The sequence below is a fragment of the Lissotriton vulgaris genome, unplaced genomic scaffold (assembly GCF_964263255.1).
Source record: "Lissotriton vulgaris unplaced genomic scaffold, aLisVul1.2 SCAFFOLD_1285, whole genome shotgun sequence".
NCBI lineage: Eukaryota > Metazoa > Chordata > Amphibia > Caudata > Salamandridae > Lissotriton > Lissotriton vulgaris.
Window position 1 is genome coordinate 547,099 of NW_028248729.1, and position 17,263 is coordinate 564,361.

General features: G+C 44.1%; 1 pseudogene across 1 annotated transcript in view; it reads left to right on the top strand.

Annotated features, from left to right (window-relative positions):
• Positions 1-11,230, top strand: part of LOC147663846 (uncharacterized) — a 31,675-nt pseudogene extending 20,445 nt beyond the window's left edge. Inside the window, exon 3 of the transcript XR_015305212.1 lies at positions 8,168-11,230. The product of XR_015305212.1 is annotated as an uncharacterized LOC147663846 (transcript). The remainder of the gene's footprint in view (positions 1-8,167) is intronic.
• Positions 11,231-17,263: the final 6,033 nt, after the last annotated feature.

A 17,263-nucleotide genomic window follows, 5' to 3' on the forward strand; every position in this document is an offset into this window, starting at 1 on the left:
TAGGGCATACCCCTCCCCTGTGTGTCCTGCTTTGCACTCATGCCTGCATTTATTCGAACCTATTTTCCAACCATCAGTTGCTCACCCTATGCCCATATATACTGTATATATTCACAGCTCTCCTGCTCCTGCAGTCGAGTTTTTTCATTTGTAATTTTTAACACACATAGCACAGTGGCCCTCTTTTCTCTTTATCAGGTATTTTATATACCATAGGTACCTTTAAGCGATTTTGCATCCAGACTTTTGATTTAGCATTTTCCATCATTTATATATTTCTTTGGGAGCATATGAACTATATTGCACACTGCAAGATGGCGCCCGTAGTTATCATTCCGCATAGTCCTACCTTCATGTCTGACTTGCAGTATTCAGACAACATCCATCCCCTTTCCCCTCAAGCTTCCCAGTACTCCCCTTTATGGCGTTCACTGCCTATCTTTATGTTCCCTCTGTTTGCCACGCAATCCGCTGCGCCACCAACACAAAGGCGGGCCACTCGGAAAGGCGCCCATTCTCGGGCAGCTATTTAGTATAAATTTACACACATTACACCGCCCTGGCCACACAGCGGACGCTCTCCCGTCATGCAGCAGAGGGCTACCGAGCAGTCAGCGTACTACACGCCGCTTCCTGACGCCGCCATCATATTTGTGACACCCTAAGCACGCCATCAGGTAAGACTTCCCCCGCTAGTGTTAGCCCTGTAGTCAACCTAGCCTCGATATTCCATAGACGGCCCCTGCACCGCTGATTCTTTTTGTCATTTTTACATCCTTCAGCCTGTGCCCCTGATCGCGTTACAATTTGCCGGTCACTCTATTGGATGACATCCACGTCTTTGCCCTGATATGATAGGACGCTTCATGCTTCTATATTGACAAATTAATCACTCTAGCAGGTAAGATTTCCTCTGCCATTGGTAGCTGTGAAATAAATGTAGCCCTCTATATCGCCTAGACGGCTCCTGCACTGTTAAATCCTTTTTGTCAATTCTAAACTCTTCAGCCCGTGCCCATGACCACGTTATAACCTGTCTGTCATGCCTCTTGATGACATCTACGCCCCTGCCCGGATGCTGTTTTTATTGTTTTAAGTTTACACTTACTCATAACAGGCATCTCATATATAAGCTTACATTCATGCATAGGGTTGCTTGCCAACACATGTTTGCAGCCACATTGGTTTCGCAGGCATTCAAGCTTTACTGTGAATGAAACGATGAGTGCTAACACAGGAGCTAGCTTTACTACGGTCCGCCAGTCATGATGCAGTCTCTGAGGTTACAACATAAAAGCAGTGTGTTAACCTTCCGGTAGCTTGTGCGGCCCATTGCTGACCATTCACCTCGATCATTGAAACAGATGGTTGACTTATAAAACAAAGGAACAATAAAAGTGGCAGCATAAACTCTGTGTACATGCTTAACTCCCTCTCCCCTCTCTTCTTTCCCAACATCCCGCCCCCGGGACACCTTGTGCGCTCCTCAGCTATGACCACGTTAGTGTGGTTGAACTTGTGCCAAGATAAAGCAAGAGTAAAGTGTTTCCAGACTATCCCGTCAGTGTATTGGCCTATGGCATGCTTCTGCCTGTGCGGTCCTCATCTGCTCCCTCAGTTTGCCTCGCGTGTCCCTCCCTTTCCGGTTGCTGAAGCGCATCTGCTCCTAATGGACTGCTATAGGCTCCTTCCGTAGTCCCAGTGTTTCCTCCCTTCGAATGGCAATCCCCTCTGCCCTAGCCCATGCCTGAAATGAGGAACTCCATGCCCTTGTGTGTGATGGGTCATATGCCTTCTATGTCCTTGTGAGGAGGTGTTAGGCAACCACTAGCCCCAGATCCAAGAATCGGGAAGTTACCTTGTCTTTATGGGACCTCTTGAAGTGGTGTAATATGTACTGGGGCCAGTCAAAGGGTATGGTGCGACCTGTGCAACCCTGCCGCAGCCCACTAATTGCGCGCCAGTAGATATCCAACCTAGGGCAACTCCATAGCATATGCAAGAACCCCCCCAGCTTGTTACACATAGGGCACAGTGCATCGTTACGATGAAAATACCTGTTAATCAGCTCGGGTGTGAGGTAAGCCCAGTGGACAATGAATATCTGGATTTGGCTGAACCGCATGTTTCTGGGGATACGCACTGGAATTTTTAAGTACCTTTCCCACTCCTTATCCACCAGAGGCCGCTCCAGGTCCAGTTCCCATTTGCGTCAGAGTGGATCTAAGCTAAAAGCCGCATCCGCCGGCAACAATGCCATAAACCAGCGAACCAGGTGCCTGCCTCTCCCCATGACGTGCAGATATTGCATTGTTAGATTCTGACTAGGCTTCGTGGTCACGTCCCCCCATTTGGCAGTGAATCTCGCTATCGGGGAGCGATGCGCTAAAAACCTCCCAGACAGGAGCCCCTCCTCTGTCACTAGGGTCTTGTATGGTATGAGCTCACCATCCCGGTATAAATCTCCAAGTGTACGAATATCAGCCTCCCACCATTTCGCAAGCATAGGAGCCTTAACCACCCCTCCAGCACTACGGGAACCCTCCAGAGGTATGACTGGCGCATAAGGGATGATATTTTGGGTGAGTTATAGAGCCCTCCGGTATCATTTGTATGCCACCGGTGAGAGGAGCGGCGTTGGCCATGTAACTGTAGCGACAAGGTGAAAAAGTCTAGTTATTCGGTCTAGCGAGTACGGCTGCAGTATTGTGGCTGTATCATCCCTACCCCTATCCGCCAGCCAACAAGCAACCCAATGCAAGTGAGCGGCCAGGTAGTAGTGTTCAAAACAAGGAGCAGCTAGGCCTCCCCGATCCGTCAGAAGGTATAACTTTGCTAGCGCCAGCATATGCCGAGCGGTGCCCCAGATAAAGTCTCGTAACATCTTATTAAGCATGTTAAAAAAGGCAGCCGGAATGAATAATGGCAAATTAACAAAGTAGTACAAGAGACAGGAGAGCATGACCATTTTGGCGAGCGCCACCCTGCCTGTTGTCGTCAGCTGAAGTGTGCTCCAGAAGCGCACCTGCGATTTAAGCGCCGTGACCACCCTCCCCAGGTTTCCATCAAAGAAATCAGTTGGTTGGCGGTAGATCTGTATCCCCAGGTATCGGAAGGTACCCTCCTTCCATTGGACCCGTGTATCACCAAGAAAATATCCCGGGAAGCGTGAAGACAGGATTTACCCACATTCACTTGGAGCCCCGAGATGGTGGCGAAGGTCTGCAGCAGCTGGGCCAGCTACCCAGGTATGTGCCCCATGTCCCTCACATACACCAACAGGTCGTCAGCGTAGAGCGACACCTGATGGACCGCGCCCCCCATACTAACCCACAGAGTCGAACGTACAGCCATGGCTAGGGACTCAATTGCCAGCGTGAACAGTAACGGGGACAGGGGGCACCCCTGCCTGGCACCTCGACCCACCGGTATAGCTTTAGAGACGTAGGGGCCTAGTTGCACTCGGACTGTGGGGTTTTTGTATAGCAGGTCGACCATTTAGAGGAACCCCATATCCAACCCATATCGCAGCAGCACCGCCGACAGGTAGCCCCATTCAAGGCAATCAAACGCCTTCTCTAGATCGAGGATGAGACATCCCGCCCTGGGCCACTCCTGCATGGCTTCGGCTGCCTCCCTAAAGTACCTCCTTAGGTTCAGCAACGTGGACCTCGCAGGGACAAACCCGTTCTGGTCAGCATGGACTAAGTGGGGGACCACCGGCGCCAACCGTTCCACCAGCCCTTTTGCGAGGATTTTGTAATCCACATTAAGCATCACCAGGGGTCTATATGATCCTAAAGCCATAGGGTCCCTGTCCGGTTTAGGCAGGGAGACTAGGTATGCCTCCAGCATCGAAGGGGGTAACGAGCCTTCCTCTACCGCTGTGTTCTATAACGCATGAAGTAATGGCGCCAAGGACTCACGGTATGCTTTGTAGTACTCAGCAGGCAAGCCGTCCGGTCCAGGCGTTTTCCCAGACGCCATTGACTTGATCGCCTCCCCAATTTCCTCTAAGGAGAGAGGCTCATTGAGCGCCTCCTTATGCTCCTCTGAGGCTGTGGGCAGTTGGATAGAGTCTAAAGTGCGTGCGCTCTTTGTTACATTTAGTGGGAGTGAGAGTGGCCTGCCCTCCCATAGGAATGCATGGGGGATTCCCTGCTCAGTGTGTGTCAGTGGTAATTCCTGTTATGAGAGTAGAGTATGGTCAAGTCTGGTACGTCGGACACTGTGAGAATAAATGCTGAGCAATGGTGTGCGCAGATTTATTATGACTGTGAGAAATGCCACTTTTAGTCCGCCTGCCTGATGTGAATTGCATGTCTGGTTTTGGAGGGACAGGGCAGGCTGAGTAAGACGTGGGTTGAATAGAGAGATCTGCAGTTGGAGTATGGGGAGGGGTGACCCTTTGATCTGAACAGGGCTGTGCCTGGCAAGGTGAATGATGGCTCTAGTTTCCACTGTGCGGCAGATGGCAGACCCCCTCTTCCTCAAAGCTAGAATGCAGTCTGGTAAACAAATTTCTCCAGGACCACACCAAACTGGTTCTGGCTGGGTTCAGTGACATGTGAGTTTTGAGAACAAAGTCTTTTGGTGGTATAAGTAAAGGGGCTGTGACCCCATGAAAGTGTTCAGTTCCATGGTGCTCTTCTAGGATGATGTGCTGTTCCTGATCCTGCTGGGGCATGCTGCTGCTTGGGCCTAGGAGGAACTGCCATGAGGGCTTGCCTCCCTGGGCACTGCATTGCCCCTTGATTGCTGAGGACTGTTGCTTTTGGAGCGATGGCTCCCTGCGCCCTGTGAGCGCTATATTTTAATTCTTTCCTGGAGGAAGAACGTGTTACTTCTGGATGCCAAGATGGACCTCTGTCCATGTAACTAGAGGGAAAGGACTTTGAAACTTTCATCCATCTTGCTGAAGCACCTACCCAAGGGCCTGATTTGAGCTTGCCTCCTGCTGAAGTCTCAGGGACATTAGACTTCACCCATCAGCCGTCCGGATTCCTATTTGAGGGGAATTCTCCTCGCAGGTGAGGCCTTTGTTGAGAATTCCAGAGCCTCTGGTTCTCCTGCTGGGAACACGGGATGAAAGTCATCGTTATCGCTATTGTGGGCCGCCGCAGCTGAGGAGCTGTTGCCGCTAAGAACCCGCATTTGCCTGTGTTACCAAAGTCATCGTTATCGCTATTGTAGGCCGTCGCATCTGAGGAGCTGTTTCCGCTGAGAGACCGCATTTGCTTGCATTACCAAAGTCATTGTTATCGCTATTTTGGGCCGCCGCAGCTGAGGAGCTGTTGCCGCTGAGAGCCCGCATTTGCTTGTGTTACTAAAGTCATCGTTATCACTATTGTGGGCCGCCACAGCTGAGGAGCTGTGGCGGCTGAGAGCCCCCATTTGCTTGTGGTTACCAAAGTCATCGCTATCGCAGGCTGCTGCAGCTAGGGAGCTGTGGCCGCTGAGTGATCGCATTTGCCGTCCTACGAGAATCATCGCTATTGTGGGCCCCTGCAGCTAGGGAGCTGTGGCCGCTGAGTGCCCGCATTTGGTGTCCTATGAGAATCATCGCGATTGCTATTGTGGGCCGTTGCAGCTGAGGGGCTGTGCCCACATTTGCCGTCTTACGAGAATCATCGCTACAGCGGGCCGCTGCAGCTGAGGAGCTGTGCCGCTGAGTGCCCGCATTTGCCATCTTTCGAGAATCATCGATACAGCTATTGTGGGCTGCTGCAGCTGAGGAGCTGTGCCGCTGAGTCCCCGCCTTTAAACCACGTACTTTCACAGCTGTGCAGCACTTAGTGCCAGCTGCAACGTTTAGAACTGCGCACATGGATTCTGCTGCATTGGTAGCCGCCCTGACACTTTGGACATAGGGCATTTTGAGCCCCTTTGAGACGGCCGGTTGGCAAGGGGGACTGTCAGGTTTGTAGGGCGCCTGGCCCTAATGTGATGGACGTGGTGCTAGGAAATGTGATTTATGTAGTATGATTTACGCGCCCTGTTTTATGCCTCTAAATGTGGTTTATGATTATGAGGTTTTGAATACTGCATTTATGTTTGAGTTATCCTCTACTGTGGGTTATGGTAGTGAGATTATTTTCTAAGGTGAGTTATGCTTAGAAGGTTATGGTCTACAATGTTTAGGCTTATGAGGTTGGCGCAGGATATATTTCACGCCTAATGTGATACATTGGATAATATGATTTATGTTACAGGATGATGCCGAGTCCAGTGTTTGCCATTAATTGCTGGTTGTGTTCCAAGCTTATTATATGTTCTCCGTTTACTATCTTTACTAAGTGATGGTTCTGACAGTGGTCCAGGTGGCCCTGTCATGTGTATAAAATCCCCTGTAAATATTGCCCAGTGCCAGTTGGCACAGTGTATATTTTGTGATTACTATTCTAATGTGTTTTATGATCATACAAAGGCTATTTTTGATATCACCTTGTGTGGAGTTCCTTTTGTGATGTGCCTAGTATGTTGTTGCTGTGTGGATTGCGCAAATGCTTTACACATGGACTCCGGGATAAGCCTGACTGCTTGTGCCAAGCTACCAAGGGGGTGAGCAGGGGTTCTCTTTGTCGTGTAACTCCCTTGCCCTGACTAGAGTATTAGGCTCAAGCCCTAGCCAACCAGAAATCCCATTTCTAACAAGTCTCATCTATTGGCTCGATTGACATCCACCAGCTGGTTGGAGGCACGTGTTGGGAGCCTTCACTAAATATTCAGTGATGACAAAATAGTCGTATTTCTTCCGGGAGCAGCGCGCGTCCGTCTGTCAGCTTCTTAGATGAGTTAAAGCAAACGTAAGACCTTAAGTCAGATACCATGGTAAGGTAGAAAAAAGACAAAAAACACACACTTCTTGGCAGCAGGGATATCGAAGGTATATCACTGGCTATGATGAAATCTCTATTATAAATGCTGCAATCTTCCAACAAATGCTTGATCCATCCCTAGGAATGTGGCAAAGATAACTTAACAAACAGAAAAGTAAAGATGGGAGTTGGAATGTCAGCTGCTCAAGTGTAAGCAGGAAAGTATTGTCAAGAAGAGTGTGAATGGAGCTGCATTTGTTATATACTTCCTGAAGTGTTACCTTTATTACATACATCTTGAAGAGTTTCCTTTGTCGTTCACTTCCTGAAGAGTTACAGTTGTGATATACTTTGTACAACTGAAGTGACAGCAGCATATACTGATCATCTTTTTCCACAATGTTTTCTTGTTTAAATTAAATCTTGACTATGTGCCTGTTCATAAAGCTATACCTCTAGTGAATGGGTCCTCCGTAAGTGCCATTTCTTTACTAAGTTGTCACCTCCTTTTCTGAATTAAGATGTGGCATGTTCAATAGAACATTTAGTTAAACATCTGTGTATGGTGAAATATCTCTTGGTTACTTTGAAAAAATGGTAAAGAAGAGATGGCTTTTACAAATAGTTAAATATTGTGTATTTACATTCTCTTACATTTCCATTTAGTGATTTTAAATCTCTTTACATCCAACAGGAAACCAGCCTTGAATACACAAATGATTGTGAATAATGACTTTAATCGTGTAAATCTGCAAAAAGCTGTCGGAAAAAATTCGATCCAAAATTCAGGTAAAGAGCTGCACAGTCAGGAGACTGAGGAACCTGAACATAAACTGATAGATCCTGGAAGAAGTAGTCCAGAGTAATTCAGTGGATTTAAGAGTCTGAGCTCTGCACCTCCATGCCACAAGACGAAGAAATGACCTCTAGAAAATGAATGCAACAAAAATACCAACTAACCACTGCCTGTATAAACAAGTCTCCAAGATTTAATCATTGGATCGGTGTGAGGTGGATACATCATTGCTCTGTTTCCTGTAATGATGGCAGACAACCATTCAGTGCGCTAGGTATATTGTAAACTATTTCTGGCTAAACCACAGGAGCAAGAGAAAAGCACAATGGAGTGGAGCCAGACAACTGAAGGGTAAAGGAAAGAGAGGGTCTCTGATCTACAACAGATTGTCCCAATTTGCATCAACCTGAAGGGAGACTAATCTTCACTCGTAAACATGCAAAACCATTCCGCAATCTAAAAACATAACCACCTACAAAGAAGCTTTACTTGCCACAATTATAATATATGTAATTGGTGAGTCTTGTATTTCGTTGTAAAATCTGAAATCAAGCATCCAAAATACCACACACATTCAGGGAATGTGAGAATAACACAAGTGCTTTATCAACCGTGTTAGCTCCTCAGGAAACACAGCACTGGGATGCAGGCAAATATAAACCCGACCCAGAGACACTAACCAAGAAAGAAAAATCATACACAAGCAGCAAGAGCTTTAGTTTGTCATCACTACTAAAGAGCCATCAGCAAACACACACAGGAGAAGCAACATGCAATTGCAATAAAGTGTGAAGGACTTTAATCCGTTAGCACTCCTAAAAGATCATCAGCGGACACACATGGGGAAAAACCATACCATTGCAATGAATGTGTGAAGGCATTCAGTTGGTTATCACAACTCCAAATACATCAGCGAACACACACAGGGAGAAAACCGTACCATTGCAATGAATGTGTGAAGAAATTCAGTCAGTTATCAAATCTAAAAGCACATTTGCGAACACGCTCAGGGGAAAAACCATACCTTTGCAGTGAATGTTTTAAGAAATTCAGTCAGTTATCAAATCTAAAAGCACATTTGCGAACACGCTCAGGGGAAAAACCATGCCATTGCAGTGAATGTATGAAGAGCTTTAGTAGGTCATCATACCTACAAAAACCTAATCGAACACACTCAGGGGAAAAACCATACCATTGCAATGAATGTGGAAGTAGTTTTAGTTGTTCCTCAACTCTCAGGATTCATCACCGAACACACACTGGAAAAGCCATTCAAGTGCATTGAATGTGTGAAGAGCTTCAGTCGGTTATCACAACTCCAAACACATCAGCAAACACACACTGCGGGAAAAGCATACCATTGCAATGAATGTGGAAGTAGTTTTAGTAATTCCTCAACTCTCAGGATTCATCAGCGAACACACACCGGGGAAAAGCCATTCAAGTGCAGTGAGTGTGTGAAGTGCTTTAGTCAATTATCAGACCTAAAAATACATCAACGAATACACACTGGGGAAAAACCATACCATTGCAATGAATGTGTGAAGAGATTCAGTATGTTATCAAGTCTTCGAAGACATCACCGAACACACACTGGGGAAAAACCGTACCATTGCACTGAATGTGGAAGTAGTTTTAGTCAATCCTCAATTCTCAGGATTCATCAGCGAACACACACAGGAGAAAAACCATTCCAGTGCAGTGAATGTGTGAAGAGATTCAGTCAGTTATCACAACTCCAAATACATCAGAAAACACACACAGGAGAAAAACTATACCATTGCAATGAATGTGTGAAGAGCTTTAGCCGGTTATCACAACTCCAAAAACATCAGACAACACATACTGGGGAAAAACCATACCATTGCAATGAATGTGTGAAGAGCTTCAGTCAGTTATCAAATCTACAAGGACATCAGCGAATACACACAGGAGAAAAACCGTACCATTGCACTGAATGTGTGAAGAGATTCAGTATGTTATCAAATCTTCAAAGACATCACCGAACACACACTGGAGAAAAACCGTACCATTGCACTGAATGTGGAAGTAGTTTTAGTCAATCCTCAATTCTCAGGATTCATCAGCGAACACACACAGGAGAAAAACCATTCCAGTGCAGTGAATGTGTGAAGAGATTCAGTCAGTTATCACAACTCCAAATACATCAGAAAACACACACAGGAGAAAAACTATACAATTGCAATGAATGTGTGAAGAGCTTTAGCTGGTTATCACAACTCCAAAAACATCAGACAACACATACTGGGGAAAAACCATACCATTGCAATGAATGTGTGAAGAGCTTCAGTCAGTTATCAAATCTACAAGGACATCAGCGAATACACACAGGAGAAAAACCGTACCATTGCACTGAATGTGTGAAGAGATTCAGTATGTTATCAAATCTTCGAAGACATCACCGAACACACACTGGAGAAAAACCGTACCATTGCACTGAATGTGGAAGTAGTTTTAGTCAATCCTCAATTCTCAGGATTCATCAGCGAACACACACAGGAGAAAAACCGTACCATTGCAATGAATGTGTGAACAGATTCAGTAGGTTATCAAATCTTCGAAGACATCAGCGATCACACACAGGAGAAAAACCATACCATTGCGATGAATGTGTCAAGAGCTTCAGTCAGTTATCACACCTCAAAATACATCAGCAATCGCACACAGGGGAGAAACCATTCCATTGTAGTGAATGTGGAAGTAGTTTTAGTCACCCTTCCACATTAAGAAATCATCAGCGAACACACTCAGGGGAAAAGCCATTCAAGTGCACTGAATGTGCGAAGAGCTTTAGTCGATTATCAATTCTACGAAGACATCAGCAAACGCATACAAGGGAGAAACCATGACATTGCAGTGGATTTGGAAGTAGTTGTGGAAAGGATTTTCAGTTAACTACAGGGATTAGTGATAAAACCTATAAACACAACACACTTAAATAAGTTTAACAAGCAAAGACTGGAGAATATTTGTAGCTGGTTTTGGTGTCAAAGTAGGAAAATGTGACCTGTAACTCTGAGAGTTAATGCTTGCAGCGCACAACATTTACCTCCGAATGCCCTGACATGGTAAATAATTATGCTCATTTCGATCATCACATGCATCTGTAAATGCACCCGCCATAGTGGCACTTCTCCAGAGGTGTCCAACATCAAGCTGGACCCTTGGGAAATGTGCTGGCTCACCACTGACAATGTAAATGATTCACAGTGAGATTAATTGTATATGAATATATTTTAGACGTTTCTTATTTACAAAGAACCACCCAACCAACTCCTAACTGGTGAAAGGACAGAATCTGTGCATGATGGCAAAATGATTGAACGGAGATAGAGCTATTGAAAAGTTTAGTTCTAAATAGGTTTCTGAAAGCTTGATGGTTAAGTAAAGATTGTATCTTGAGCAGTAAAGAATTCCAGCTCTTAGAGTCCAGAACTATCGACTCCATGCTTTACATTTCTTGAACCTTGGCACTGGAAAATAAATCTGGATTCAGAAGTAAAGGAACACAAAAGATACTGTATTTTGACACAAATGATATTCAGGTTTGTTTTTACATGCAAAAAGATACTCTTGTTTTATAAACTGCCGGGGAATGAATGGACATAAAAAGTGCTGCCTCGTGAGCAAGCAGTGAAACTTTGTGATGCAGTTGGGACGTCCTCCGACCACAAATAAGATAGATCGTAGCATTCTGAATCATCTGTAATGTGCTTTTGTGTTGCTGTAGCTGCCAAATACACAGTGTTCTCATAGCCTTGCATGCTTAGAGGAAGGTGTTCACCAATATAATATGCACATCAGAAGAAAGGATACATCTTCAGTAGGCAAAGATAGTAGAAACAAATGCTTTCCACCGAGGTCATTTTAACAAAGTGCTGAGTCTGGGAAGTTCATCCTGCTGCCGACCATCATCATCATCACCGCCACCACCCAGCCAGTGAGGAACAGCAAGAAGACTGCTCTTCAGCACACCCATCCTATACATAACACACTACAGGGGTTTGCTCCAGGGTCAAACTCACTTTACCTTCACGTTACCAGCAACACGTTCTAAACTGAACAAGTGTAAGTAATCTTTATTTGGCATAGTTACTTAAAACCATTGCAATATAAAAATGGATTAAGAACAGAGAAGATAAAACTGCAGTTTTAAAAGAATCAGAAATTAAAATGTTCACATTTCCTTGTGACAAATGTGCATGTTTATGTTAGTTCTTTTCCCGATACAGTTTTTTAAAAGAGATACTTGGACTTCGTATTTGTAAGGTATTGCTCAGTGTCCTCATGAACTCATGAAGTCAGTAAAACAGTCAGCAGAGTGATGTCAAATCAATTGAACTGGGACAGTTGTGAGTTAGGTTTTTTGGCATCTTCTTTTCAACTGCCTTCAGAAATTTTACAAAGCTGCAATTCAAGCCAGGGTCATTAGGATTAAAACAAGCAAGGACCGCCGTCCTTCTTGTACGGATCCCTTGTCGATTGAAGTGGTGTTTTAGCCAGTGTTGCCGTTCGTCCCGTAGTTTTTCACAAGAGCATATCAAGTGCAGCATGTCCTCTTGTGCCAAGCCGCATAGCCGACATAGGTGGTCGGCTTTGATTTTGAGCCAGCGTGGGAGATTTTGAGTACAGGGTAGCAGGCCCAACCTGTGCCTTAGAAAGCACATCTTGACACTTTTGGAGTATCTCTCGGCCAGGTAGCGCTGTTGTGCTTTAGTTGTGTACGAATTCAGGGTCAGCCAGCCATGTGATCTTTTCGAGAGGGCTTCCTTATCTTGCAACCATGATTGTAATTTGACTGATTTTTTAACCAATTTTTTTAATATTGTGTGATTTGTCGGGGTGTTCCAGAGCTGTTCTAGACCTGTATTCGTCAGGCTGCCCTTGAGGTACTTAGCTGCTGCTGAGGAAGGATGCTGTTCTAACTCCTTCCACAGGTGTTCGTTCAGAGTTCCAAACTGAACAAGTGGTTAGTACAGCCATTAATGGCATATTACATTTGAAACCCAATACTTTATAAATCTGTATTAATAATACATAACCAAACATCCAAACACCACCCATGTATGGACATCCAAGAGCCTTTAAAAACCACACTACAGACGTGTGACCAGGATCAAACTCCATTTACTTTAACGTTAACATGAACTAAATTATGATACAGCAAGAACAGTCATGATGCTATGAAATGTACACAATGATGACTAGATTTTACATATTTGACTAGATTTTACATATTACTTACAAATGTATGTTTTTTGATATGTAATAAAAACAAAAAATGTATTTGAATTCATGGTATTTGACTGCTGATTTCATGGAAAGAGATGTTAAATGTGATTTCTTCCCTAAACTATAAAGATAATTTGTGATGTCACCAAGGAGCCGAGTTCATTTGGCAATAAAGGGGTAAAATCTCTATAGCATGACTGCTTTCAGCAGGGAGTCTAGCGCAGGTGGTATGAGAGAGGAATATTCTCCCCAGTGTGCCTTCTCTCAGAGCGAGAGGCGCTTGATGCCTAAAAGTAGTGTGCAGCTCTCTTAGACTGCACCGGGCTTGTGCAAAACCATTGTGTCTCCAAACACTTGCTGCTGACTGCGGTATCTTAGTGTCCACGGTCTACCTCGGATCCTATCTGTTTGTCGCCACCATTATAAGACGCTGGTGCTGCAGATAAAATGGCATGAGAACTGTAGTGATGCCTTCATACAACCAAAGATCCTTCACAAACATCCCATATGTCTGCGCCCAGCTGTCGCCAGGAGCCTAGACCCCTGCACTTTTCATGCCTGACTTGGGACACAGACAGATATATTCCTATACGGGCCGGGAACGCCTAGATATCAAACGATCAAGCACATCTAAATGTATTAACCACCCACATGACACTTTCGGGCATTCCATGACATGGAGGGGCCTTTCGCGAGCATGTTTTGTAAATTCCAAGGCATGGAGCTGAAGCAGAAGCATGCGGACTATCTGATCCAGAAAAGGCAAATCATACTTATAAATTAGATAATCTCCCCCAGACTTTTCCATCTTCCATCCCAATACATTTTAGTGTCAACCCTTTATGAACAAATTATTTCCCAACAAAGTCTCCCCGAACTTTTACCTTCAAAATGAGCTGCCATAAACACCTCACGGTAGCATTACAAACATCCACGTACTACGTGCTTGCCTCGACCTGTGCTTTTAACACCTGTTCTCTGTGTTTACTCTCCTCCTTTCCCTGACCTTCTCTTATAACCCTATATCACCTTCATCCATACTGCATTAAGCAGTCACCTTCCCTAGCATGAGCTTTAACACTCGTTTATGGATCCTTTAAAAGTACCCACCTTGTTTCTGAATAGTGACCTCCCCTTCATCTTTCCTTGGTTAACCTGATTGTAATGAAAATGGCCCCACCCTTTTAATTCGACGAACGTGATGTTTGCCAAAAACCAAATCTACTGCAAATCCCAGAATCCACTGCATTTGCCCACGTGAAATGTGACAATGTTTTATCTGAAAAACTGCCTAATTGAGATTTCCTCCCCCACTAGGCATCAAACCTAACTTCCCGCCCACCCTAAGATGACATGCAACGTTAATTATACAAAGTCCTGTGTCTCATATTTCTATTCACATATGTACAAATTCATTGTGCTCACATCAACATGCTTGTTGTCAAACTAGTTATAAATCCAAATACAAGCCACCATGTTTAGAAACTGCATAGTTCAAAGGAACAATTCTTAAGAAAAAGTTATTTCGCTGGCCTCTCTTGTGACAAAGTCCAATCCGTGTTTTTTCTCACTGTGATTGATGGGTTCAACTCGTCGCAGAGCAGAGAGAAATAATGTGTTCAGGATAAAAAGTAAACAAAGAAGGTGTGCACGAGTCAAACCCCTCTCTTTTGAAATTATTACTCTCTGCCCTGCGACGAGTTGTACATTTGTGAATAGAAATATGAGACACAGGACTTTGTATAACTAACGTTGCATGTCATCTTAGGGTGGGCACAGGTCGAGGCAAGCACGTGGTACGTGGATGTTTGTAATACTATCGTGAGGTGTTTATTTTGAAGGTAAAAGTTTGGGGAGACATTTTGGTTGGAAAATAATTTGTTAATGAAGGGTTGACACCAAAATGTATTGGGATGGAAGTTTAAAGGTTTGAATGGTGGGAGGTTGATAGAGGTGATTCTGGGCATCAACTTAGGGGTAGGTCTAGGGTTACTTTTAGCGGAAAAAACGTTAATTTCTATATAGAAGAAAACGTACAATTCAATGGGGATATTAATGTGTTGTATTGATTCAAATGCACGTTTTGACAACAATGTTTTTAAATTGTAGAGTACCCCTGACGAAGGGACAGATACAGGCCCGAAATGCACTGGGTTATCGGGATCAATGAATAAGGATGACTTGTGTACCGCGCTACCGTACATGGCCAGGATTGGCATGTCAGTAGTTGATAAGGATTTAAAGAACATAAGTTGTCGGTCATGTGACAAAAGGACTAAGGATGAAAATGTTTAAGTTGGATGAAGTTGGAATAAATATGATGAAAATGGATCGGTTTGGCATCAGAGTCATGCTTAATTAATGCTGTGCGTCTGGTCAGGGTGACACTTCGCCCCATTCTGATTGGTTCTATTACTCACGTGGTTTAGGGCAGACCACGTTTTCCAGGCTTGCACGTAATCAACATTAAAAATGGAGTAAGTGTTCAGGATAAAAAGTAAACCAAGAAGGTGTGCACGAGTCAAACTCCCATTGAAACATTACCATAAATCTGCCATATGCCACCATGAAGCGTGGTTCTCACTAGATTTACGGAAGGAAAAATGTATTTGTAAAAACTTGGAAAGACGTTGGCATCACACCCATGATGTAATTGATAGAGAAAGGTATAAGACCTCTCTGGCTCGATATAATAAGAACTCAAAGAACGCACGTAGAGCCCACATTGCGTTGCACTTTAACCAGGCATGGAACGCCCCTAAAGAATTATACCAAATCCTTAAATTCTTTACCAACTCGAAGGTCTACAAAAATGAAGCTGCTCTATCTCAAGAACTCTGCAATATAATAGCTAATTATTTCGTACAGAAAATCGATATGATGACATCACTAAAGACAGAAACTGTCTGAATGACAATGCATTCCACCATCTTCCATTCTTGACCAATGTGCATTCACTGGAAAGCTTTCCTCCTATCACATTTGAGACATGTCTGTACACAGTTAAATCCTGTTCCCCTTTGGATATTATTCCAGCCAATATTTCCTCGTTACTCTTTAAACCGTTGTCCCCATCTACATGCTCAATCCTTAATCTTTCACGAAGAGAGGGCCAATTACCACTTGAATGGAAGGATGCACAAATAATTCCCATCTGAAAGAAAGCTAATGTCTCGATGGAGGATCCGTCCAACTATCGTCCAATTTCTCTTCCACACCTTCGGAGTAAGTTATTGGAAAATCATTTTCATAAACATCTCTCTTTTTATGTTGAATCTACTGGATGCCTTGACTCCTCCTAGTCTGGTTTAGGCTAATGCACAGTATTGAGTCAAAACTGATTGCCGTCACTGACAGTATAAGACACTCCCCTGACAATGGACACGCAGTACTACTAGTGCTGCTGGATTTGCCAGCGGTTTTCGACACTGTTTCTCATCACATCCTACTCAGACTTGAAGAATTTGGAAGCCAAGGACAAGCACTTCAGTGGAGTTTGTGCTTTCTCTCTGATCAGACTCGGACCATCAATCTTGGCCATTTCCGATCACAGACCATGGAATCGACCAAAGGAGTGATCCTGTCATAGTCTCACTCTGGTCAACATTTATGTTGCTCCATTAGCTGGACTCCTTAGAAAGCTGGGCTTCACACCAATCTCGTATGCTGATGGCACCCAGCTTTTACTGTCATTTGACTAAAATTCCCATAATACTCAGACTGCTTTCTCAAAAGGCAGGATTGCCATCGCTAATGGATGAGAGTGGAGAGGTGCACCACTTAATTGTCTTTTCAAAAGATGTAAGTGTACAAAGTTCCTTAGTATTTGAATTCATTTATTTAAAAAATGTTATAACATAGAGTCCAGCCAATGCGTTACCATCGCCACTTGGATGAGGAATCATTTCCTACAGTTAAATCCTGCGAAAACTGAGAACATGCTATTCGGAGAAGCGCCTCTGCTCTGGTATCCAGAATGGTGGCCTCCGGAATTATGCGATACCCTGGTCCCTAAGACTGTGGTTGAGAACCTAGGCATACGTCTGGACCAGAAACTCACAACGAAAGAGCAAGTTACAATCACTGTGGGCTCATGCTTTCATATATTAAGCTTCCTACACAGGGTAATAATAATAATAATAATCTTTATTTAGATATAAAACAATATCTTTAAAAATAAATCCCAAATCCCATTGTGTACAGTTGTGTGAATAAAATGGTTCAAAAGAAAAACCCATACGGGCACAGAAAGCATAAAAAGTAGAAATTTAAACTGTTTTGTTCAACATGACCTGGCGTCTCTCATACAGCTCCCATTATATTCAAATGATAAAATCGAACCATAAGCATACATGCTGCAGAATTTCAATTTGTGTTGCGACCCTCCTGGTCGTTG